Here is a 27471-nt window from a genome sequence, read left to right on the forward strand (position 1 = left end):
TGTGTGCTGCTGTTTTGTTTTTAGTACATTTAATCTATATCCAATCTGTATGGGACAGTATGTTGATACAATATAACTTGATACAATTGAGGTGATTATATTTGGTCTATACCTGCTCTCCTATTGAAACATTTAGAGCAGTGTTTCCCAAACCTTTTCATGCCATGGACCCCAAAATTGATACTAATTATCCTACGGACCCCCATAAGAGAAGATCTTTACGGCTAGCAGAGATTCTCAACCCGTTTAATTTCAAGGACCCCCCCAGTTTGACATATGCATTAGGCTATGGACTCCCATTTAATGGCATTTCTCTGTGACCCCCCAATTTATATTGTAAAATCAAAGTTTATATTTAACTCTGAGAGTGTACAAATGGACCCTAGCGGGTCCATTTGGTTCCATTTGTACACTCTCAGAGTTACAGACCCATGAGGGTCCATTTGGTTCCTAACTATAATTTACCTGGGGACCCCCTGGAACTCCCTCAACATGACCTTTGACACAATCTTATTTCTGGTTTGACCATTTTATTTGTGTGAATAATTTATCCTCTGAGCAAGCAGGAAATAGGCTTGATGGTCAGAAGAAACAAAATGTCAGAGCCCGGGTGCAAATCTGGGGTAAAAGAGTAAAGTTACATAGTGCAACTTTAAGCACTTCATAAAGTGAAATAGCCTATATACTATTAACTACATACATATTTAACTGACCTTGTCCAGCGTTATGTGCCAGAGAGGGCCCTATAAGGTCTGCGGAACAGGGTCTGTTATTTGTCCCATGCAGCACTAGACTTAAAACAAAAGGTGACAGAGCCTTTCAGGTTGTATAGCGGCCCCACACAGTGGAACGCTCTTCCTGCACTGGCCTTGAGATCCGCAGCTTCTGTGGACATTATTTGTAACAGATCAAACTCAAAATACTACACTATTTGCACGGGCACGTTTCATGATGTTTTTCCATGTGTGTATCGCTATTTTGCCGTTTTGTTTTTAGATCTATAATTGTATAGGCTACATGTTTTCTGCTCTGTAGCCTATACAATTCTGTTTTTATTTTTGCTTGGTTTTGTTTTTATTCTCTGCATGTAAAGCACTTTGTGAGTTTTCTCTGTGAGAAGTGCTATATAAATAAAATGAGCCCTGTTTTATACTTCTGTCATACGATGGAGCCACACAAACATAGCAAGCACCAGACGTCTTCAAAGATAAAAAGCTCACAAGTTCAACTCATCACACTGCAACGTGTTATGAGCTAGTTGTATAGATGGGCTATCCCATCTTTTTATTCATAATGTAGACTTATTTCGAGTCTAAATAGTTTAGATTTATTTTTAAATATTTGCCTAAATGTAAAATTCATGTTCATACACTAAGTTATACATGAGGCTACAAATAGCACAACCATTTTGAGGCATTTGTAGTTTACTTGCGCACTTCCAATTTCCAATACTTTTACATTTGCATTTTGCACCACTACGTCTCAGATCCAACTATCTTAACTACTTTTACTCCAATACATTTATTTGACAGCTTATAGTTACTTATTGTACATTTGGATAATTATTACAAAACATACATTATAACCACTTCAGCCCTATACTAAGGCTATACTTTAAGTACATTATTATACCAAAGCTTTTGTCCTTTTTACTCAAGTAAATTTAGAATTCCTCGATTTCTTTCCTGTGCAATTTTTATACGAAGCCTTAAAGGCAATCTGAAATTTAATTTTGATTCATATCATAAGTTGAAATGTTCAATGCCCAAAACGCAATGAAATCGTACATTTTGTTCGATTTCGGGTATTAACATACTGTACCCTACAGATTGGATACAATTACATTTTATTCATTACAATGCCACTTTAATGCATGCAGTATGCATGGTACATCCGACCTATACCATGTGTAGAATGTACTAGTATGTACCAAATCTATTGTACTTTTTACTCAAGCAAATTGAGTAAATTTTTGGGGATTTACTTGTTACAGTCTATTTCTACTGCAGTACACACAAAGTGAGTGTACTTTTCCCATGCACCACTGGCTCTACATGCATGTCATCTTGGCAGAGGCTGCATGGTTAGCAGCAGCGAGACACATTGTAATGTAATAGGGTCTCTGAAGAGCTTTCAGCCAAACCCTCCTGTCATCGTATTATGTGCGCCTCGTGCTGCTGGGAACAGGGAACGGGCCCCGTGCAGTCCCAGCAGACACGCTCCTGTCTGTCGGACAGAGCTAGGGGCCAACCCAGGTATAGACAGTCAGCACTGCTCCCCACTCAGCAAAATGCCATGTCCGCCATGTCCACTGACAGGACAGGACATGCGTGTGCTATCTCTCTCTCTCTCTCTCTCTCTGTCCACTTTAGTAGTGTGTGTGCATGTCACTTCTTTCTGTGAGTGTGTTACCATTGGGCTTGGGTGGGCTGCAGCCCGGGGGCCCCCTACTTGGGGGGGGGGGGGGGGTCTAGAAAAAAAGAAACTGAAATCCAATTAAAGCGAGATTTGTCCTTAGTTATTGTATGTTTAGTTGTATTATGGTTAAAACACTGAGAGCTTCTGCTACAATACAAGTACAGAGCACAGTAGAGTACAGTATATAGCTATAACAATAAATGTATAGTTGCACCACTCAGTTCACACAGGTGCGATTGTTTTCGGCCGCACGTGGCCGAGGGGGGCACTGAAATTTTGTCTAGCCCCTGGGGGCCCTATACTACTGTAAATCCGGCCCTGCGCACACACACACACACACACACACACACACACACACACACACACACACACACACACACACACACACACACACACACACACACACACACACACACACACACACACACACACACACACACACACACACACACACACACACACACACACACACACACACACACACAGAGAAAGAGACAGGTCTCCCCACAGCGAGGAGCACTATGCTTAGGCTGAGGTAATGGCCACTAAGCAGAGAGACGGGATAGCCTGACACCTCACCACCTTTAATTAGATCAGCACGTCTCTCCGAAGGCACGGCGAGCTTCATTAGGGGCTTCCTAACAAAGGGGGGGAAGACAGGAGGCCTTTGGCAGGCTGACAGGGGCAGTGACATCACCTCAGACCTGCTCTGCCCCCGAGCAGGAACACACTGGGACACCGGAATAACGCCTCCAAACGCAAATTGGGGAGAGTATATGGAGAGAGCAGTGCTGCATGCTGCTGCTGTGTCTTCACAAGATGGCAGCTTGTTAAATTCAAATGTTGCCGTCTGATCCCAGGGACAAGATGAGAGGGTCGTGTGTGCATGTGCAGCATTACATGTCGGTGTGTCTGCGTGCGTGCGAGCATGCATGCATGAACGTGTGCGTGAGAACAATGTGTTTGTGTGCATTATAAACATGTGTCTTGTGTCACATGATGCACAGTACCAGCCTTGGGACGCAAACCCAGGTGTTTTGGTTTCAAAAGAAAATGCACGGCTATTAATTAGGCGTGTATACTCTGTCATTGTGCATGCAGCATTATCTTGCATGCCACAGGTGCGTGTGTGCTATACGTGTTTATCCAAAAGAGCTTTGTTCTTATACTGAACTATTCAATCAATATACCCACTGCACACATTTCTGAGAAACAAAACCTGGATTTAACAGCCTGCCACAGATAGGCGATGCTTCTCTTATTTTTCATCAAAAGGTTCTATGCAAATCATTTTGACATTTAAAAAAGATCTGTCGTTGAAATGCTATAGGAGAGATATAGTCTACATTCACAGTCATGTACTCCCATGAGTACATGACTAATGCAACCGTCACAGGCTCTTCAGAAAATACTGCTAATACTATACTGACACCAACTCAGGACCGCTGGATCGCCGCCCTCCTCTCCCTTCCTATCCTTCCTATCCTTCCTATCCAGAATCAGAGTCTGGAGCTGTGCAGTGTTGCAATTCATGCTGCTACTGTATGTGTGCAAGTAGGTGGTGTACTACCCTTCCCCTCCAAGCTTTGCCTTTGTTAAATTGACGCACACATACACAACATACTCCTCTCTCTCTCTCTCTGTCGCTCTAAATAATTAGTCTCATGTCACGCAGCTGCGTCTAGATTCTCCCGGCGGATCCTGCCGGGAGCTGCCAATGCCATAGAAAGCATACAGTAGGTGGACCCCAGGCTAGTGAGACACTGACCTATCGACGAGCTCAGTAGGGGGTTGTGTGGGTGCGCCGTCTCAGGGTAAATTGAGCCACGAGAGGCACCACAGAGCGAGCTAAATCGAGCGGGTTGCCGTGCCGAACGTTGTGGAGTTCGCTTGAGTGCCGTCCGAATTGCGAACCGATAGGCACAGTATAGAAATAGAAAATCATGTTTTTGCCCCAACTGCTACTGGCCAGAAAGCTATCATAATTAACGACGAAAAACCTACTGGTTGGTCAGTATCTATCAATGAAACTTTAGTACAGTCAAAGCCAATATGTGCAATGCATGGCAGCATTGCGGGTGCCTTACAAAGTGCCCAGCCAGCTCATCCTTCTTTGACCATGTTCGGTGAACTGAAGAAGGCCCTCATAGAAGGACATCAAGTGCCATTCGTAGCATTCTTGTGTAGACGCCATCCAGGGCCCTATCCTGCTGTGCTGTGAGCGTTCATGTATCGGCCCCCGTACAGCGGTATAGTAGCCACAAACAGCCACCGATTTGAGGTCATCACCTTTCTCAGATGTCAACACTCTCCTCATCCCGTACAAGGCATTCCAGGGCCAAGTGCCCTCCGGATCTTCAGATCCTGTTCCGTCCAGGCAGTGAGATATTTGAAGTCCAGGACTATATACGCCAAGCACCCCCTGGAAGTAGCAATGGTTCAGTCCTGAATGCCATTATACTTTTTATACTAGTTTTGATGGCATTGAGCTTGAGGCCGATCTTCCTACAGTATACACTCCATTTCTACTATAGTAGTTCCCTTCCTTCCATCTCCATCATGATGAGATGTAACCTACTGTGTACCTTGTCTCTTCCTCAGGAGGACCAAGGTGAAACCCAGCGTCTCCTTCCTGGGACTTAATGCAACTCTCATCGCCACAGTAAACAGGACCCGGCCAGGGTATCAGGTATTCGGGTGCCTGTGTCATTTTGGCGAGACTGTCACGGGCAGACACTAGAAAATAGTGTTTCATATATTTTTTTGAATGAAAGAAAAAAGAAAATATTTCTGTGGAATGGTTGCCGTCAATATAATTGTGAAAGATTATAAATAGTAAAAAAAATCTTGCTTAATGGAAAAAGTAACAGGGGTCTCCGCTAATCTCCAGCTTTCAATAAAGAGAAAGTATTTTCAGTTGGAATACCAATTTCATCCAGTCAGGGAAAGAACCCCACAAAGATCCTATTCTATTTTTGTCTGCTCATCTATGATTCATTACTTCCAATCGCATCTGTTTATGAGTTCTCAATCCTGACTGGTTTGAATTGGTATCCCAACCATGAAAATGTGTTCCAACTTCCATCCAACCTAAACTTTGTGGAAAAACAGAAGCTGCGTCACACACTACTGAGGGGTCAACTTGGACGAACACTTGTGCTTATACCCTGGAGGTAACCGGAGAAGTCGCCACTTTTCTCACTTGCTGCGAAAAGTGTGGACATCTCGCTGGACATGTCGGCGCGAAGGTCCGCGAAAGTCCGGATATGTCGCCCGAAAGTCGGGACAGCTCGCCCCGTGGCAGGAGAGCTCGCCCAGAGACAGAAGCAGAGAGAGAGAGAGAACTGTCCACAGTTCCGGCGACATGTCTTCCATTTTAGAAAAGTTGGGATGAGTTCTCACCACTTTTTTCTGCAGTGAGTTGGTAAAGCTGCGACTTTTCCGGTATTCATGCTGGAACATTGCCGGGGTTTCATCAAAGTTTCATCATAAAAATGGGACTCGTCATGTATCTGAAGCAAGGAACAGAGAGGACATACAGTATATCATCACATTTATTGCGGTCTCATCAGCGTTGCAAAAGTAAGCACATGTCCTGTTTTAAAGTGAGAGCGAGGGGTCAGATGTTTCAGGCATTTGTCAATGGAATAATTGGGGTCTCAAACTTTTTGGAGCCCAACAGTCTGGATCTGGGCTAATCAAAGGGTGGCCCCTGGCTGTCATAATGCATGTCAAATTGGACTCCTTGAAATTAAGGTTGAGACTCAACTGCTTCAGTATACTGTATGAGGCTTCCTTCACATCTACAGCAGTAGTTTAAAGCCATGTTGAACTTTCAAACACAATGTACCTATAGTCGACAAAAAGCTGTCAGGCGTTTGACCTGACGAAGATGTGACAGGCTCGAACTGTCTGTGATGCTCCAGTGTCTTCCTTCCTTAGTTATATAATAGGGACTTTAAGCAACGACGGTTGCCGGCCGAAAGTGGGATTTTTTGCCTGACACCCTCCAGGGTCCAGGTTCGGTGGGGCAGGGGCATCCAAGCCAAGGGCAAGCTGACCTCAGTCCAGCCCCCGCGGCGAGGACAGTACAGTACAGTACAGTACAGTACAGTACAGTACAGTACAGTACAGTACAGTACAGTACAGTACAGTACAGTACAGTACAGTACAGTACAGTACAGTACAGTACAGTACAGTACAATCCCACCGTGGTGGGTGGAGGCGTGGACGGTCGGGTCCGGTGGCGGGGACAGTCACATCCAGCTCCCGTAGCTCGGAGGTGGGGAGGCGGGGGCGGTCGGGTACGGAACAGTTGTATCCAGCTGCGGGGACAGTTGTATCTCTGGTGGAGCGGTTGCCCCCGCGACCGGACTACGGATAAGCGGTTGAAGATGAATGGATGGACGGATGTGCACGTCACCAGGAGCCCCACTTTGATTGGTCCTCTGGTCTGCAGCTGAGCCGTGAGACTGACGTGCCGTGAGTCTGATCGGTCTCTCTCCCTGTCTGTTGAATTACATTTAGAGCAGAAAAGACAATGGAATCTACTGTCATGTTGATGAATAGACATATACTGTAGGCTGCTTACCTTACGCCTGGCGTTTCTGAAAATGAAGAGTAGAAAAAAAGTAAACCTTTTTGTATTTGAACCTTTAAATTGCCATGCAGTATGTTTTATGTATAGTTGCTCATGTGACTGTATAATCGACATCTGTTGTTACTGTAGTAGTACTCACCTTCAAACCAAGTGCTTACTCCTGTCAGTGCTGAAAATGAAAAGAGTAATGGAAGTTAAACTGTGTGTATTTGAACCTTTAAATTGCTATTGTGTTTTCTTGTGTTGAAATAGGTGAAGGGAACGTTTGTCTGTATGTATGCAAAAAAGAAGAAGAAAAAAGGTCAGTCAGCTAACAACAGTTACATGAAACATGTGGGAAACAAATGTGAAAAAAATGTATTTATGTTACAAGGAATAAATAAATGCTATGCCAATGTACTATATTTTAAGTAGTTACTGTAATGTACAGTATAGGCTATAGTACTCACCTTTATCCGTGAGATAAGTGCATAAGGCCAGTAGAGCCACACCAAAAATAATACATATGATTATCACGAAAGTGACAGTCATATTTATGGTCATAATCACAGGATCGAGGCTCTTACAGTGTCAGCTTTCGTCAAATCACTAAATCAGAGTATAAAGCAAGTTCACAACACATGACTTAAAGGACAGCTTTGGGACAGCAGATGTAATTTCCTGGTTTCTAGTAGGACTATAAATAATAATAAAGAAATCGCCATGAAATATTGTAAAATAAATAAATACATTAGCCACTTGTTCGAATGCCCCCGCCCCTGTCAAAAACCGATAAACTTTAAGAGAAAGCAGCAAATGAAAAACATTTAACACTCATCTTATTTTCTCTAATAACAACCGAATAGGCAACAAAGTATTTTTGCACACCTGTATGCTCCGAGGCGAGTGCGTAGGCAGGGTTCAATGTACTCAGAAGAATGCTCATAAAGTGCACAAAGACCAGCACACCGTCACACACAGGCACTTGCAATACGAACTTTATTTATAGGCAACGTCCTTTGTCCTTTAAGCTTTCTGTACAGTAATTATGCAAGACTAGCATTTATAGAGGAGAAACAATACATATCCATCTGCAGGCTAATTCACTTCAATGTATTGATTTATAAACAGTATATGCAGAATGAGTACATTTAATTCAAACAAAAGTACAACTCAATACAAAAACTGTGGACACTATGATGAAGCATTACACTTGTTTACAATAAGGCCCACCATTTTCAATTCATCAGAACAGTTAGAGACTTACAATTATACACTTCTATAATAAAAATCAGGAATGATTGAATGTAATATGTCAGGTATATCAAGTTAGTTTCAGCCTTCTAGTGGAATCAGATATTTCCTCTTGTAGCCTACTGTGTCTTATGGGTTAAGAATTGCATAATTATGTACCATAATGTGACATAATATTCAGGAATACCCCAAAGATGTATAAGTTTGTAGTAAAGGCCCTATATGCTTCCTTGTCGAACGTCACAGCTCACTGGGAGGGGGGAGAGGGGGGGGTGTTCCGTTCACCTCCACCATCTGTTCCATCCAGCTCACTGATGTGCTTTTCCTTCGAGGTAGGAGGAAAGGAACTATTGTACTGACTGGACTGCTAATCTTTTTGAGGGGCCCCTCCTATGCACAGCTTTGTGTGTAGGGTGTAGGCTATGTGTGTATGAGCACGGAACGTTTTTGTAGCATGGAATGTGATGATTTGATTGGCTGACCAAGGAATGTGATGTATGATGAATCTGTATAATGATAAGACCGCCCCTCACTTCACACGTGTTTTTTAAAGAGTTTAATGTTTGTGTTGTCTGAACACAAACATTAAATGCCATTGACAATGAATGAAGGCTGTCAGGCTGACAGGAATTGGGGGAGAGAGATGGGGGGGGAGACATGCAGTAAAGGCTGTCGGGATCGGGAGTCGAGCCCACGGCACACTGCCAGACTCGGGCTACCGGCCAAGGTGCCTGGACCGCTGAGCCACGTCCCCAGGCCACGGATGTGATTTTGTAATGATTGATAGACAGATGGATAGATTGAGACACTTTTATTGTCATTTAACACAGTGCCTTTACGCTGGATGAAGTTGCCCCTATAGTGACGACTATGCTGTCCTGATAGAAGATATTGTCTATACATGTGGGGAGGATGTACTGTAGTTTCTCATACAAGTACTCCAATGTGCTTTATGCATTTGATGTGGACACCCACAGATGGTTCACACCCAAGATCTCTGGGACTGTTCCAGAGGAGAGGGGCAGCCACCCGGCCCGCGTCTCGCTGGAAGGTCATATATATCCATGGAGGATTCACCCAGCTGACTGCATGGACTCACTAATGACATCTACAAGTTGGACACCACCATAATGGTCTGGTCTTTGACACAGAGACCAACTGTTGGCTGAGCACGACCTTCTGCACAGCTTCTTCCAGAAGGACGTCTGCGTCATTCAGCCTTTGCCTACAATGGAGAGTTGTTGTTGTTGTTGTTGGTTGCAACAACAACTTCAACCAGAACTTCAATGATCTGTGGAAATTCAACCCAGAGACCTTCTCCTGGAAGAAGGTTGCAGAGCCCAAGGGGAAATGCCCATCTCAGGTTCAGATTTGGTTTACGGCAAGGCATAACACAGGCAGATAACATGAATCACATAAAACACAGTAAAAAAGCACATGGTACACATAGAACAATAAAACAGGATGGCAGTTCAAGGTATCAGTGTAGCATTGAAATTCACAACATTTTCAGAAACAGTTGTGTAAAGAATTCCTACAAGCGAGTCAGGTGACAAGTTACCTCCTCTATCCTATCGGCATCTAGAGCCTGTATAGACACCGCCCGGCACAAAGGACAACTTATACCTGTTGCTTTTGACCCCTGGAACTTTTAGGCAAAGGCCAGAAGGAAGCAGCTTGAACTCAGAGCTGAGGATCCGGGTTTTATGTGCTGTTGCATGGTGAGAGATCGTTTCATCCACTTTGGAGGATGGAACACACTGACCTGTGCATCTTGGACTTGAGTCCTAATCTGAAGACGTTATGCAAGCTAGCAGTTATTCAGTATACCGTCTGGGGCAGTCGAACTCCCACATCAGGTGGGAAATGGCAGCCATGCTGAAACTGATAAATAACAGCAGCCCACAAAAAAAGTGAGCCCAATCAATCACGCAATCTGCAAGTGGCAAGGAGGGGCCGGGGGTGACTGACAGATCAGTGAGATCCAATCAGGGCGTGCGCAAATCTCTGCCGCGACCCGCCCCTCTCTAGACCAGAAACCTATAACACATTAGCAACATTATTTAAAAGCTCAAACTAAACTTCAGATTGAGTTGTAGAGCCACTAAGAAAGACATACAAAGCTTAGATTGTGTCACAATTGTAGCCGTGCCACAGCTTTAACATTGCCGTCACAGTGCTGACTGTGCAAACTTTGACCACGGTATAGGATGGTGGTGGTGGTGGAAGGTGAGCACGCTCCACAGAGGATACAGGATAGATAGAGGAACCTCTCCGGGAGGCTCTTGGCCAAGTCAGCACAATCTTTCTGCCTCCGCAGCTTAAATGACCTCCACCCCTCCACGCCTCCACCTCAGCCGCTCCTATCTCATGCCTGAGTTGCCCTTTCCTCTGTTGTGCAATTAGCACAGCGCTACTAAAAAAGAAAAGAAAAGAAAATCCATTTTAAGCGATGGAGAAACCAGCAGCATTATCGAACATTCAGCTGGTGAGTATCAGTATGAAATCACTAATCCGTTTTTTTTTTTTTGTTCTTCTTCTCAGTGAACAGAACAGACCACGTCACACACACGCTTGCACGCGCACACACACACACTACACACACACACACACACACACACACACACACACACACACACACACACACGCACACGCACTAAATGGAAGTTCTGGGAGCAGATATGCTCTAGCGGAGGCCAATTACAGATAACTCAGAGGCTGCTCATGCATTTTAAGTGCCACATTATACAGGAGTCATTAGTAGCAACAGTACAGCGCCGCTGAGATATTAGATCCGTACGACTGCTCTCCGTGATGGCAGGATGAGCCGTTATCACAGGCGCCCACCTATAGCACACATACACAATATATACTGTGTGTCTATATATATATATATATATATATATATAGAGAGAGAGAGAGAATAAAGGCACCTCTCTACAAGTCCCCATGCAGTGCTAAATAACTGCTATATTGCAATACGTGCCCTGTGATCAGGGGTGCTGCTTGCAAAAATGTGGGCCAATGTCAGCATTTGTTCCTCAATATTTATGAAACGATAAAACCCACGGGCCGTGACAATTCGAGGAGGGCCCCCGTCAGCGCACACACGGCCCTTGACTCGACTCCGCTCGCTGCCTACCGCAGGCAAGACAGAGACACATGGCCGTGTCCTCACGGTGTTGGTTTAACTCAGAGAGTGTGAAAAGCGGGACCTGAACAAACACCGTGGCAGTGTTTCCATAAGTCCGTCCCATGCAAGCAGCCGTTCTGGGTCGAGCAATAACTCAAAGGCAATCGAGGAGCAGAACAGAGTGAAACTGTGTGTGCGTGTGTGCGTGCATGCGCGTTGCACGAGTGTGCACGCCACAGGGTTCATGTGTGTGTGTGCTTTAAGTGGGATTTTCTGTTCACTGTATGGAAATATTGACATTATATTAACAGGATAAACCATGGGCTCTGAACATCAGCCAGGGTCTATACCGCTTGGCATGAGAACCCGTAGCACAATTTGCATTTTCAGTGTTCTTTGAGGTTTAAGGCTATAGGAGGATGAGCTGGGACATTCTGATGAGGTCCGTGTTTCTTTCTTTTTTGCTGCTTCCCACTTTGGAATGAATCTATTCAGTAGAAATCAATCAAAGGTCCTCACAAGAGTAGTAGTAGTAGTAGTAGTACAAATGTATGTGTTCATCTAGCTCTGGTCTATAGCTCTAATCTAAATGTAACGCATTAGAGCTATATGGATCAGAGCAGTGTTCATCTTAAAAACCACACTGTGAAGCCCCGAGTTTCAATCTAACTCTGACAGTGTGCAAATGGACCCAATGAAAGTCCATTTTGTACACTCTCAGAGTCAAATTAAAACTCGTGATTTTGCAGTGTTACTTCAATCTGTGAAACACACTCGTTTCAGACGCGGTCCCAAGGCAGTAACATTTTTTCCCCGTCAGTCACCCGTCATGCAGAGATGGAAATGAGACGACTTTAAGCGTTATATATCTATCATTCATCACATCTTGACAGGCTCAGGCTACCGTTCCTTTGTTCCCCCGCTCGGCACTATACCCGCTATTCCTGCCGCGGCACATGCTGTCGCCGTTTCCGCACGCCGATGTAGCAATTACCAAAGTACGAGCGTGATCGCTGTAGCAAGGCGAGCAACAGCTTCTCATCTCCCGGATTCAGGGGGGAAGGGGGGCCCGTCGACGTGAAACAAACTCTTCTGCTGCCGCGAACACGTGGCCCGAGGGAAGGGAATTAGGGGGGAGTTGAGATCTGCATATCGTAATTTCCACCCTGAAATAATATGGTGTGTAAAATCAGCGATGAAACGGGGGGGGGGGGGGGGGGGGGGGGGACAGCGAGGCGGTAAAGATTCTCGTCCTATGTAGTGGAGTAGCCCTGAAGGCCATAAGCCAAATATATCCCCTGAGTGGTAGATGTTTGGTTTTCCACATGGGTGCCATACAAGGTTCAAATCCAGGTGGTTGCATTTGGGGGCTCGTCCGAGATTGTGGTTCTCTGTGGGGTCAAAGGGGAAGAATGTAGTAGAGTATAGAGAGTATAGCCCCTCCTTGAGCACCAAGGAGCCTGATATTTCCCCCTGTCCAAGGGGATTCCCTTTCGCATAATACAGTACGTTTGGTTTTCAACCTGCACTATACTATAGCCTCGACAACCTTGCAGGCATATGCTAAAGGCTAAACTTATGTCATTTAGATAGCATTTTATGCAGACATAGCACTCTGTAATGTATACTATGCTTCACTGTACAGATACCGATAATGTTAAACAGATATTAGGTTCTTAGCTTGCTTATGATCCTTGATGACTATTTCAATGTATTTGATGCGTTACCCATGGTGTTGTTCTTGCTTACTGTAAATCGCTAAAATAATTGTAAATTGTTTCCCATGCAGGAGAGACTCTGGTTCAAATACAGGCGGCATACACATGTTGAGCTATGCAGCAACACTGAAATATTCAATAAATCACGCTATACGACCAATGCATTCATATGTGGAGACATGCTGCACTATAATAGCGTCGCTGTTGCAGAAATCGTGCATCTTCATAATTCATATTTTTATGTTTTGTTTTCCATCAATCAAAATGCTTTATTTTATACTTGGTCATATATATGACAGTCTCACGCAAAACTAGCAAAAACTAGATCTATACACAAACTCATCGCAATGCAACAGTATGCTGCACGGTTCTTGCTCAAATGTGAATCTCGATTTTTTTTCCCTCCGCAAGAATGGAGATCACAATTCTCACACGATTCTCATGTTTTCCATGAAGATATTAATTAAAAAAACATAAGAGTATAACTAAAATGAATTGGACAGCCAACTGCTGCACGATTCTTCACAGTTCTTCACAAAATGAGATTGCTGGTGTGTCTGAATATAGATCTCGATCTTTTATTTTTCAGATTAATTGTGCAGCCCTAATGCAACACGAAAAAGTATCAAGAGCTTGTGACTAAATAATGACTAGATCGGATCTACTGGAACACATGCATGCAGGATCCTTATAGATCTACTGCATGGAACACAAGCATGCAGGATCCTTATAGATCTACTGCATGGAACACATGCATGTAGGATCCTTATAGATCTACTGCATGGAACACATGCATGCAGGATCCTTATAGATCTACTGCATGGAACACATGCATGCAGGATCCTTTAGATCTACTGCATGGAACACATGCATGTAGGATCCTTATAGATCTACTGCATGGAACACATGCATGCAGGATCCTTATAGATCTACTGCATGGAACACATGCATGCAGGATCCTTATAGATCTACTGCATGGAACACATGCATGCAGGATCCTTATAGATCTACTGCATGGAACACATGCATGTAGGATCCTTATAGATCTACTGCATGGAACACATGCATGCAGGATCCTTATAGATCTACTGCATGGAACACATGCATGCAGGATCCTTTAGATCTACTGCATGGAACACATGCATGCAGGATCCTTATAGATCTACTGCATGGAACACATGCATGCAGGATCCTTATAGATCTACTGCATGGAACACATGCATGTAGGATCCTTATAGATCTACTGCATGGAACACATGCATGCAGGATCCTTATAGATCTACTGCATGGAACACATGCATGCAGGATCCTTATAGATCTACTGCATGGAACACATGCATGCAGGATCCTTATAGATCTACTGCATGGAACACATGCATGCAGGATCCTTATAGATCTACTGCATGGAACACATGCATGTAGGATCCTTATAGATCTACTGCATGGAACACATGCATGCAGGATCCTTATAGATCTACTGCATGGAACACATGCATGCAGGATCCTTATAGATCTACTGCATGGAACACATGCATGCAGGATCCTTATAGATCTACTGCATGGAACACATGCATGCAGGATCCTTATAGATCTACTGCATGGAACACATGCATGCAGGATCCTTATAGATCTACTGCATGGAACACATGCATGCAGGATCCTTATAGATCTACTGCATGGAACACATGCATGCAGGATCCTTTAGATCTACTGCATGGAACACATGCATGCAGGATCCTTATAGATCTACTGCATGGAACAGGATCCTTATAGATCTACTGCATGGAACACATGCATGCAGGATCCTTATAGATCTACTGCATGGAACACATGCATGCAGAATCCTTATAGATCTACTGCATGGAACACATGCATGCAGAATCCTTATAGATCTACTGCATGGAACACATGCATACAGGATCCTTATAGATCTACTGCATGGAACACATGCATGTAGGATCCTTACAGATCTACTGCATGGAACACATGCATGCAGGATCCTTATAGATCTACTGCATGGAACACATGCATGCAGGATCCTTATAGATCTACTGCATGGAACACATGCATGCAGGATCCTTATAGATCTACTGCATGGAACACATGCATGTAGGATCCTTATAGATCTACTGCATGGAACACATGCATGCAGGATCCTTATAGATCTACTGCATGGAACACATGCATGCAGGATCCTTATAGATCTACTGCATGGAACACATGCATGTAGGATCCTTATAGATCTACTGCATGGAACACATGCATGTAGGATCCTTATAGATCTACTGCATGGAACACATGCATGCAGGATCCTTTAGATCTACTGCATGGAACACATGCATGCAGGATCCTTATAGATCTACTGCATGGAACACATGCATGTAGGATCCTTATAGATCTACTGCATGGAACACATGCATGTAGGATCCTTATAGATCTACTGCATGGAACACATGCATGCAGGATCCTTTAGATCTACTGCATGGAACACATGCATGCAGGATCCTTATAGATCTACTGCATGGAACACATGCATGCAGGATCCTTATAGATCTACTGCATGGAACACATGCATGTAGGATCCTTATAGATCTACTGCATGGAACACATGCATGTAGGATCCTTATAGATCTACTGCATGGAACAGGATCCTTTAGATCTACTGCATGGAACAGGATCCTTTAGATCTACTGCATGGAACAGGATCCTTATAGATCTACTGCATGGAACACATGCATGCAGGATCCTTATAGATCTACTGCATGGAACACATGCATGCAGGATCCTTATAGATCTACTGCATGGAACACATGCATGCAGGATCCTTATAGATCTACTGCATGGAACACATGCATGTAGGATCCTTATAGATCTACTGCATGGAACACATGCATGTAGGATCCTTATAGATCTACTGCATGGAACACATGCATGTAGGATCCTTATAGATCTACTGCATGGAACACATGCATGCAGGATCCTTTAGATCTACTGCATGGAACACATGCATGCAGGATCCTTATAGATCTACTGCATGGAACACATGCATGTAGGATCCTTATAGATCTACTGCATGGAACACATGCATGCAGGATCCTTATAGATCTACTGCATGGAACACATGCATGCAGGATCCTTATAGATCTACTGCATGGAACACATGCATGCAGGATCCTTTAGATCTACTGCATGGAACACATGCATGCAGGATCCTTATAGATCTACTGCATGGAACACATGCATGTAGGATCCTTATAGATCTACTGCATGGAACACATGCATGTAGGATCCTTATAGATCTACTGCATGGAACACATGCATGCAGGATCCTTATAGATCTACTGCATGGAACACATGCATGCAGGATCCTTTAGATCTACTGCATGGAACACATGCATGCAGGATCCTTATAGATCTACTGCATGGAACACATGCATGTAGGATCCTTATAGATCTACTGCATGGAACACATGCATGCAGGATCCTTATAGATCTACTGCATGGAACACATGCATGCAGGATCCTTTAGATCTACTGCATGGAACACATGCATGCAGGATCCTTATAGATCTACTGCATGGAACACATGCATGCAGGATCCTTATAGATCTACTGCATGGAACACATGCATGTAGGATCCTTATAGATCTACTGCATGGAACACATGCATGCAGGATCCTTATAGATCTACTGCATGGAACACATGCATGTAGGATCCTTATAGATCTACTGCATGGAACACATGCATGTAGGATCCTTATAGATCTACTGCATGGAACACATGCATGTAGGATCCTTATAGATCTACTGCATGGAACACATGCATGCAGGATCCTTATAGATCTACTGCATGGAACACATGCATGCAGGATCCTTATAGATCTACTGCATGGAACAGGATCCTTTAGATCTACTGCATGGAGCAGGATCCTTTAGATCTACTGCATGGAGCAGGATCCTTTAGATCTACTGCATGGAGCAGGATCCTTTAGATCTACTGCATGGAACACATGCATGCAGGATCCTTTAGATCTACTGCATGGAACACATGCATGCAGGATCCTTATAGATCTACTGCATGGAACACATGCATGCAGGATCCTTATAGATCTACTGCATGGAACACATGCATGCAGGATCCTTATAGATCTACTGCATGGAACACATGCATGCAGGATCCTTATAGATCTACTGCATGGAACACATGCATGCAGGATCCTTTAGATCTACTGCATGGAACACATGCATGCAGGATCCTTATAGATCTACTGCATGGAGCAGGATCCTTTAGATCAGGGGTGGGCTTCACTTAATGCGGCCCGCATGTTAATATCAGAATACTGATATAGTATTGATTTCAGCTGTTACAATTCCAAACCCGCTTGAATTACTTCATGACTATAGTATTAAATGACTAGTAATGACTATAGTATTACAATGTATTTTGAGCCTGTAGGGTCTCACCAAAGCAGGGGGGAGGGGGGTAGCTAGCCTTGAGCTCCTGGGCCTTGACACTAAGCAGAACTACCCCTGGGCCCTCTGACACTGTTTTCTACGACAGTAATATGCACTGTGGCCACCCCTGCTTTAGATATACTGGAACACATGCATGCAGGAGGATCCTTTTTTCCAAACGGTTTGGATATACAAGGTTTCTGTCTGACAGCGACAATATACAGCAGTGGTTTTCAACCAGTGGTCCTTGAGGGGGTTCCAGGTGGTCCCCAGCTAAATTATGGAGAATTGGTAACCAAATGGACCCTTATAGATCTTTACATTTTGAGAGCAAATAAAAAATTAATAAATCTCTCCTAATGGTACAGACATCAATATGGACATGTCAGGGAATATTATCAGTATAATGTCAAATCTGGGAATATATTTCTTATTCTTACCAAGAATTTTCTTCACCAATGTGTTTGTAAAGGTGTCTACTAACATAATATTAAACCATTGGTTTCTATTCAACCACCCGGGGAATCTTTGACAGCTGCTGAAAGGGTACCATACAACCGTTATAAGGCAAAATGTTCTAAATTTCATTATGCTTTAAGACTTTAAGTAGCATGTGACGTGTCAAACCAGGGTGTTTTCATGATTCTGAATCCATTCTAAGCATTCGGTTTGCACGACAAATAACCCTTGGGCTAAAGTCACTGTCACTGGTGAGTGACAGCTGTCAAGATGGCGCCGTCTAGGGCTGCTGTGGTGTTGGCGTGTGCTGTGTTTTGTCTGTCCTGTGCTGTTTACGTGTCTGGTTTAACTTCTTACACAAAAGAAGTACTTCTGCACATTGGGTGTTCAACCCCACCGGACATTTTACCAACATTACTCACCCGATCCACGGATATATTGGATATCCTGGTGCGAGGGACGGCGTTCTTCGCCAGTGCCGTGCGTTGGACTAGGAGGCAACGGGGAAGAAGAGGAGGTTGCCTGGTTCGTCTACGGCGGAGAGGATCGCGTCCACCGCTTCCAGGTATATTCCTTGGAAACGTGAACTCTCTACCCAATAAAATGGATGAGCTCCGGTTGTTGGTCTCAAGGAACAATGACTTTCACTCCACGGCTGTCTTCGCGTTAGTGGAGACCCATCTAACGCCGGCAGTTCCAGACGAGGCTGTTCAGCTGGAGGGCTTTTCCGCTTTTCGAGCTGACAGGGACTTCGAGGCGGTTGGCAAGTCGCGTGGAGGCGGATTAATGTTTTTTGTGAACAATCGCTGGTGCTCTGACGTGACAGTGCTTCATCAACACTGTTCTACTGCACTTGAATCCCTCTTCATCCTCTGTCATCCATTCTATTCCCCACGTGAGTTTAATGCGTTCATCCTCGTGTGTGTTTACATTCCTCCGGATGCTGACGTCACAGCAGCAGTAGACACACTGGCAGAACAGCTGTCGGGGGCGGAGCGTAACTACCCGGACAGTTTTGCTGTAATTTTGGGGGACTTCAACCAGGCTCATTTGAGTCGGGCTCTCCCAAAATATAGGCAGCAGGTCACGTGCCCAACTAGGGGTGTGAACACTCTAGATCACTGCTATTGTACCATAAAGCAAGCATACCACTCTGTCCCCCGTGCTGCGCTGGGCAAAGGTGATCACCATCTCATCCATCTGATCCCTCACTACAGGCAGAGATTAAAAATATCTAAACCTGTAGTGCGGAGCTACAGAGTATGGTCCAGTGACGCGTGTGAGCGACTCCGTGCCTGGCTGGAGAGCGCTGGCTGTGACCAGGACTTTGTCGAGTGGGCGGGGCCTGAGGCTGGAAACAACCTGGATGATTACACAGACACTGTGACATCATTCATCAGTCTCGGCGAGGAGGTGTGTGTCCCACTCCGCTCCAGGTTGGTTTACAACAATGACAAGCCCTGGTTCTCAGCCCAACTCAGGAGGCTAAGGTCGGAGAAGGAGGTGGCCAGGCGCAACGGAGACGTGGCTCTGTTTAGGCAAGCTAAGTACAGCTTTGCCAAAGCGGTGAAGGAGGCGAAACATCGCTTCTCAGAGAGACTGCGGCAACAGCTCTCTGAGGGGAATTCCTCCTCCGTCTGGAAAGGTCTCAAGACCATCACCAACTACAAACCAAAGTCCCCACAGGCAACTGACAACCTCCCCCTGGCAAACGAGCTCAATGAGTTCTACTGTAGATTTGAGAAAGAGACGTTCCCCCCACCCTCTTCCCCCACCCCCCCCGGCCACAACCACCAGCGCCACACCCCCCTCTCTCTGTCACGGAAAGAGAGGTAAAACTGCTGCTGAGGAGCCAGAATCCCCGTAAGGCAGCCGGCCCGGATTCTGTCTCTCCCTCCGTCCTGAAGCACTGCGCTGACCAGCTCGCCCCGGTGTTCACCAACATCTTCAACGCCTCGCTGGAGCAGTGTCATGTCCCAGCTTGCTTCAAGGTCTCGACCATCATCCCCGTCCCCAAGAAGGCCAAGGTCTCGGGCCTTAATGATTACAGACCTGTCGCCCTGACCTCTGTGGTCATGAAGGTCCTGGAGCGCCTTGTCCTGGCTCACCTGAAGAGCATCACAGATCCTGTACTGGACCCACTGCAGTTCGCGTACAGAGCCAACAGATCCACGGAGGATGCCGTGAACATGGCTCTGCACTACACCCTAGAACATCTGGACACTGCAGGCAACTACGCCAGGATCCTGTTCGTGGACTTCAGCTCGGCCTTCAACACCATCCTGCCATCCATCCTGGAGCACCAGCTGTTCCTGCTGCAAGTGCCGGACTCCACTCGGAGCTGGATTACGAGCTTCCTCACCAACAGGTCGCAGCGGGTGAAGCTGGGGAAGAGCATTTCCAGCTCCAGGTCCACCAGCACCGGTTCCCCGCAGGGCTGTGTCCTGTCCCCACTCCTGTTCTCCCTGTACACCAACAGCTGTGTTTCTCTTCACCCATCCGTCAAGCTCCTGAAGTTTGCGGATGACACCACCCTGGTGGGCCTCATCTCCAAAGGAGATGAGTCGGCCTACAGGAGGGAGATCGAGCGGCTGCGGAGTTGGTGCAGTAATAACAACTTAGAGCTTAACGCTCTAAAGACAGTGGAGATGGTGGTGGACTTCAGGAGGACCACAGCCCCGCCCCCTCCCATCATGCTGGGAGGCACCCAGGTGACCCCAGTAGAGTCATGTCGGTTTCTAGGCATGATTCTCTCTCGGGACCTGAAGTGGGAACTAAACATCATGGCCCTCTTGAAGAAGGCCCAGAAGAGGCTGTACTTCCTCAGGCAGCTGAGGAAGTTCAGACTATCAAGGACCATGATGGCTCAGTTTTACACAGCCATCATCGAGTCCATCCTCACACACTCCATCATCACCTGGTTCCCCGCTGCAGCTGCAAAAGATCTTGCCAAGCTGCAACGGGTGATACGCTCTGCAGAGAGGGTGATTGGCCGTCCTCTGCCCTCCCTCAAGTCCCTGCATGACTCCAGGGCATTGAAGAGAGGGAGAAAGATCATGGCCGACCCCTCCCACCCTGGCCACGGCCTCCTCACCCTGCTCCCCTCGGGGAGACGGTTGCGGCTGCTGAAGACTACAAAAGTCCGCCACAGACTGAGTTTCTTCCCCTCAGCCGCCAGGCTGCTAAATGACTCTGGTCTCCCTCCCACCCCTGCCCCCTAGGGAGTGTCACCGGTCATGTTTTGCACTATCCATAAACTCTGCACTTTATATTTATACTTCCTACACAGTGTTGTATTTTGTGTTGTTGTTGTTTTTTCGTTTTATGTGAAAAAAGATAAGAAATGCACACATGTCAAATGTCAAAGCAAATTCCTATGTGTTTTACACAATGGCAAATAAAGGTATCTGAATCTGAATCTGAATCTGAATTCGGCCGTAGACACTTGCCCAAATGTGCCCAAATGTGCTGACCTCATCACATTTGTGATGACGGCTATGGCAATTTTTTAGCCCAAGGAGTGTTTTTCATGCAAAACTAATGCTTGACTAGCGCGCGTGATAGGTTCCGGGTTCGCCTCCCAGCCGAGGCTACACAAATACCTCAAAATTGTATGTACAGTAAACTTAAAGGTTTCATGACATTAATTTGAATGAATGAATTTTCTTTCAGGTTTTATGACCTCAATTACATCCAAAAAAACTTTAAACATTCAGTGGATTTTCTGTGGTCTGGAGCTTTCTCTGGGGTTTGGAAGTCTTTCTGAGCTGCAATGAAAACAGGCAAAACTGTGAAAACAGTGACATCTGCTGGCAAATCCCATTGACATATATGGGATTTTCTGTCTCTTACATCACAAACAGCAGGAAACTCAGAGCACCTGTTTGAGCCAGAAAACTCCACACCACAGAAAACCTAGTGAATGTTAAAAGTTCAGTTTTTTGGGTGGAATTGAGCTCAGAAAACCAAAAAAATGTCACAATCCCTTTAAGTATAGTTACTTTCGACTACTGAATAGCAGACCAAGACAAACTGGCATTGTCGCGGATGCACGCGATGCGTTGTGTGAGCTTCCTGGTCTGCTGTTCTCAGCCGGGCCGTTCTCGGCATGCACGACGACATTAAGGCATATAAATCAGGCGTTTGAGGTTCTTCTGAGATGAAATGTGCGCTCCGAGACGCCGCGTCATCCATGACCGCTTCTGAATCAGTGGCGTTCCCAACGTGGCCATCTTGTTCTTCCTCATATCTCGTCTTTAAATGGATTCGTGGCCTGCGCCGTGCAACGCGGAGGGACGGTCCCCGAGCGAGAGCGTGTCACCACAGCATGTGTGAATAATGACCACACACACACACAGCAGCCTAACGTCTTGTTAGAGATGAGGAACGGCCTCGAGCTGGCCCGGGTAGATCCAGTTCAGAGAGAAAGAGAGAGAGAGATAGAGAGAGAGAGAGAGGTACAGTGACAGTATGAGGTGAGAAGAGACGGATAGAGGGATGTCAGGAGAGAATGAGCGAGAGAGAGAGAAAGAGAGAGAGAGAGAGGGATGTGGGGATGTGAGGATAGAGAGAGAGAGAGAGAGAGGTACAGTGACAGTATGAGGTGAGAAGAGACGGATAGAGGGATGTCAGGAGAGAATGAGCGAGAGAGAGAGAAAGAGAGAGAGAGAGGGAGAGAGAGAGGGATGTGGGGATAGAGAGAGAGAGAGAGAGAGAGAGAGAGGAGCATGGCGATGGTATGGGGTGAGAAGAGAAGGATGGAGGGATGTCAGGAGAAAGAAAGATGAGAGAGAGAGAGAGGGATGTCAGGAGAAAGAAAGATGATAGAGAGAGAGAGAGAGAGAGAGAGAGAGAGAGAGAGGGGGGGGGATGTCAGGTGATAGAGAAGTACAGTGCAAGATGAAGGTAGAGGGCCCGGAACAGAAGGATATAGAGAGAGAGAGGTGTCATTAAGAGAGAAAGAGAGAGATGGGGAGAGAGAGAGACATAGATGGGAAGAGAGACGGAGAGACATACAGAGAGTTGTGGGGAGAGAGAGGGAAAGAGATGGGGAGAGAGACAGAGAGAGAGACAGCGGGAGCGAAACAGAAGGGTAGAGGGCACCGTCTCCCGAGGCCTCCGCGCTCCGCTGCCAGTGTGTGTAAATCAGCAGGCAGCTCACGGCTGCAATGAGGTAGAAAATAAAAAAAGCATAAAAGTGTCGGAGTGAAATAAGAGGCAGGGAGGAACCTTTTATGACGAGCCTAAATTCTCCTTACTCCGCAGTAGATCCACTGGGCCGGGCTCGGCTTGTCTCCCCGCCGCGGCCGTCCATCATCTCGCCATGCCCCTCCCCCTCCCCTCCCCCCCCCCCCCCCCCAGGGCCACAAATTACTCAAATTACCCCACCTGCTATTCATGTAATACATATGTAATGAGTATCCTAAATTCACATGATTATCATTCATGGTATGTTAATAGGCCGGCGGGCGTGGGCACGCCAAATTTATTAAGATGCCAGGCGGCGCAAAAAATGGTTCAGTCGACGCATTTGGTCTGGCAAAAAAAAAGAGGAATATCAACAGACAAGTTGAAATGCATACAAAGGGCCTGGAGAAGTTTGTTTGTTCTGCGTTGCTAGGCAGCGTCTTGTTGAAAACCCTCACGTGTAATGTAGCGGACCCAGCCTTGGCCTTTTAAGGATGAAGTCTGAACTGATGATTTTGAAGTTGCTTCATTCATAGATCAACGTAGCACTGGGACAGAAATAAAACACAATATATCAATGGTCATGAATTATAACTACAATACAATCCATAAACAGTTCAAATCTCAGGCACAAATTACATTTTCCATACATCACTAAAGTACACTACGCAATACAAAAGCAGCCTTCTGCATACATTTAACAATACCAATAACAGTGCAAGCAAATCAATAAAATACCTTGTCCCCCGTTTTAGCTAGGTGCTATCTTCTGTGTGTGTGGCATCAGTTAGTTCTATGGTTAGTTGGCCTTTGGCCTTCCTTTCCTTAGCCATCCACAACCAACAAACTTCAGCCACACCATTTGCTTCAGAAGTACTGGGGCAGTGCCCTGGACAGCCCTAGCGCCAGCTCATCACTGTGACATACCAAAAGTCATGTCTGTCATGTCCTTACACCTGGGAAAAACTGAATCCATTCTCTTCGGATCAAATAGTAATCTCAGCAAGGCAGATGGCTTCTTGGTTAGAGTGGGTGACAATATTATCACACGAAATATACTATATAATATTACCTACCTAGGTTCCATCCTGGAGGCCAATCTTTCCGGTGATAAAATGGCCACCAACGTAATCAAAAAAGTCAATCAAAGAACAAGATTCCTTTACAGGATCTCCTCACTGGTCAACAAAAACACCTTGAAGACGTTAACAGGAGCCTCGTACAAGGTTTCTTTGACTATGCATGCACCTCTTGGTACCACAGCACCTCAAAGCCCCCGAACCCACCTCACCACTGCCCACTTTGACAGGCCGGGATGGCTTAGGGTCGACGACAGAGTACAGCATCTTGCAATGGGTCTGGTCCACAAGATTCGATACACCACCAAGATACCCATGTACCTGTCTAAATACTTCCTTAATGTAAACAAAGTCCACACCCACAACACCAGATGGAGTGCAACAAACCATGTACAACCCAGATTCTGCACAAACAAAGGACTAAATTATTTTCGCTCCTATGCCACCAAAATGTGGAACGCCCTACCAACAGTCATTAAGACATGTGAATCCCTTAATTGACTCCTTCAAAACCGCTTTCAAAGAGCACCTACGGACGGCTGCAATTCGAAACTGGCCCCCGTAAAATCTGAATCCCCCCCTTTTTCCCCTCATTGTATATGTTTCTTTTCCCTTTTTGCTTCCCTTATGATGAATTCCTGTTTTGTTCTTTAACTATATAGAAGTGTCTATTTGTACGTCTCTAAATGTTTTGATGAATTGAACATGGTGGACCCTGTTGTAAACAAGTGTAATGCTTAATTGGGTAACTGTTAATAAATATTTCAATCAATCAATCAAACATTTGTGATGACGTCTATGGCCGTTTTTAGCCAAAGGAGTGTTTTTTTATATAGATTTTTTTCCCCCACGATTTTGTAACCCATTTTTCACCCCTGTGTGATCTAATGTGATCCTGGGCTCTGCACACCCTCCGCCAACCTGGGGAGAGCAACGGACTTGAACTCATGCTTCCTTCATGCATGAGTGTCCAAGTCGCTCTTTTACACCTGACAGGGGGGGGGGGGGGGGGAGTTTCCCTGGTTGGACGTAGCGCGTGGAAGGAACACGTTATTCCAACCAGTTCCTTTCCAATCCATCAGGCGCCAAGGCTGGCCAGGGGGAGGCAGTTTAGAGACCAGGATTACTGCATGTTTTTGTGTGCAAAAATTAATGAATCATAAAAACCCCCTAGTTTGACACGTCACATAATATACTTAAAGCATAATAGAATTTAGAAAATATTGCCTTATAGGTTATCAATGGTTGCATCTTGGATTTTAGGGTATTAGCAGTGAGCAGATTAGGGTTGATTTTTTATCCTGGCTATAGTAGACCTAATGTCCTGTCAGAATCATTTGAGAAACAAAATGATCCAACTTTGTACAACCTCTGCCATTTAGCCACGTACTCAATGGAGTGAGTACTGTGGTGGTGTCAGTGTTCTCCTTAGTGTGCTGTGCCACCCACACTGACCTCTGACCCCTACGCTAACCCCTCCCCCGTCTGTCTCCCCCAACCTTGTATGTCAAAAAATAAAACAGCATTACACTTTTCAGAAAATGGAGAAAAGAACACGTGTTCCAAATGGGTCCCCAACGTGGTTATTATTTTAGTGACGGCTCCATGGTTAATAATACTTTGGTTCAATAATTATAAACCTCTCGATCACACAATGAATTCACTCCGTCACAACGCTGACAGCTACAAGCTCACAGCGCGTTGCATTGCGACAGGTAGATATACGTTTAGCGAGCCTTGCATACTTACAGGCGTATATATATACACAAAGGCTAAACTTATGAAATGTATCCAGTCGCTCTGGATTAAGAGCATCTGCTAAATGCCTACATTTTATTTACTGTAAATTGTGCTAATACCAGTTGGCACCTACAAGAAAACCCTTCCAATATATATGTCCGAGATGTAGTGAAGTAGAAGTAAAAGTACTGGAAATTGGAAATACTCCAGTAAAGTATAAATACCTCAAAGTAAAAGTAAAAGTACTTAGTACTTTCCACAACTGGGTGCAGACTGACGAGCACTCGCCCACATGGACCCGTACGCACGCACGCGCCTAAATCAGCGTATAGGCATCTCTGACAGACAGGGGGTGTACTTGGATACGCGCCACACACAGCAAACACACAGCGACAACAGGGCTGAACGGGAGCGATATATGGATGGCCGCCGCGGGCTGGCTGTCCAGCGGCTTAACAGCCTCCTCGTAACCCGAGCCCTCATTCCTCTACTTCCAGTAGTCATGAGACGACGACAGGCTCTGGATTACCATACAGCTGCTCAGCGGTGGAACGGAAACCAAGTACATTTACTGAAGTATATACTGTTTGAAAACTTTAGTTACTAGTTACTTTGTAGATTTTTCTTTTCGTTACAAAACCTCCATCCATTTGCAACCGCTTATCTTTAGTCGGGTCGCGGGGGCAACAGACTCCAGCAGAGGGCTCCAGACTTCCCTGGAGCTCCAGAGTAAGATTCGTATAACTTCATTCATCCTGGGGGCATTCCGAGGCATTCCCGGCAGATATTGGCATAGGCGGCGGGTGTGTAAGGCTAGGCAAGGCTTAGCCTTCCCAAAGATTTGGCTGGGTATTTCTTTTTTTATATATATACTCCAACTCATCCTTGGTCTGCCCCGCGGGGGTCTCCCCCCAGCGGGACATGCTTCGAGGACCTCCCGGAGAGACGCCAGAGCTAGATTTCGGCTATTTGAAAACTTAGAATGGGACATTCTGCACAATGAGTACTTTTCACGGTTGGTACTTTAAGTACATTTTGTTTGATGCCTTATACAGTACAGCCTGCGAGCCTTAATTGTTACTTGTAACAGAGTATTATACAGTATCAATACTTTTGCTTGAGTAAAGAAATGGAGTGCTTGTTTTCACCTCACCACCATACTGACAGCTGCTATATGAGGACCTGACATTGAGCTGTGCATCCCTCCTCTGTCATTCAGCCCAGAGCCACTCCATGGGGGGTGTGAAACATTAGGGGGGTGAAAGCAGGAAGGAGAGAGGGAGAGAGAGAGGACTGATCAGCTTGCCAAGAGGTGGGCGAAGCATGAGCACAGCAGCAGCTGCTGCGAGGTGTTCACACAGTACAGTGAGCAGAAGGCTCCGGTTTCATCTCACACATCCCTGACCTCCCGTTTGAATAACACCCAACGACCGAACCGACGAAGCTACC

The 27471-nt window shown here is 45.5% G+C and overlaps 1 long non-coding RNA gene across 1 annotated transcript; it reads right to left on the minus strand.

Annotated features, from left to right (window-relative positions):
* Positions 1 to 6648: 6648 nt before the first annotated feature.
* Positions 6649 to 7258, minus strand: LOC308318041. The gene is made up of 3 exons (XR_013964316.1): positions 7158 to 7258; positions 7010 to 7025; positions 6649 to 6927 (listed from the first exon to the last, which is right to left on the minus strand). It is a non-coding gene; the product is annotated as an uncharacterized lncRNA (long non-coding RNA).
* Between the last annotated feature and the right edge of the window lie 20213 nt (positions 7259 to 27471).

The sequence above is a fragment of the Protomyctophum bolini genome, assembly GCF_963924005.1.
Source record: "Protomyctophum bolini genome assembly, chromosome: 7".
Taxonomy (NCBI): domain Eukaryota; kingdom Metazoa; phylum Chordata; class Actinopteri; order Myctophiformes; family Myctophidae; genus Protomyctophum; species Protomyctophum bolini.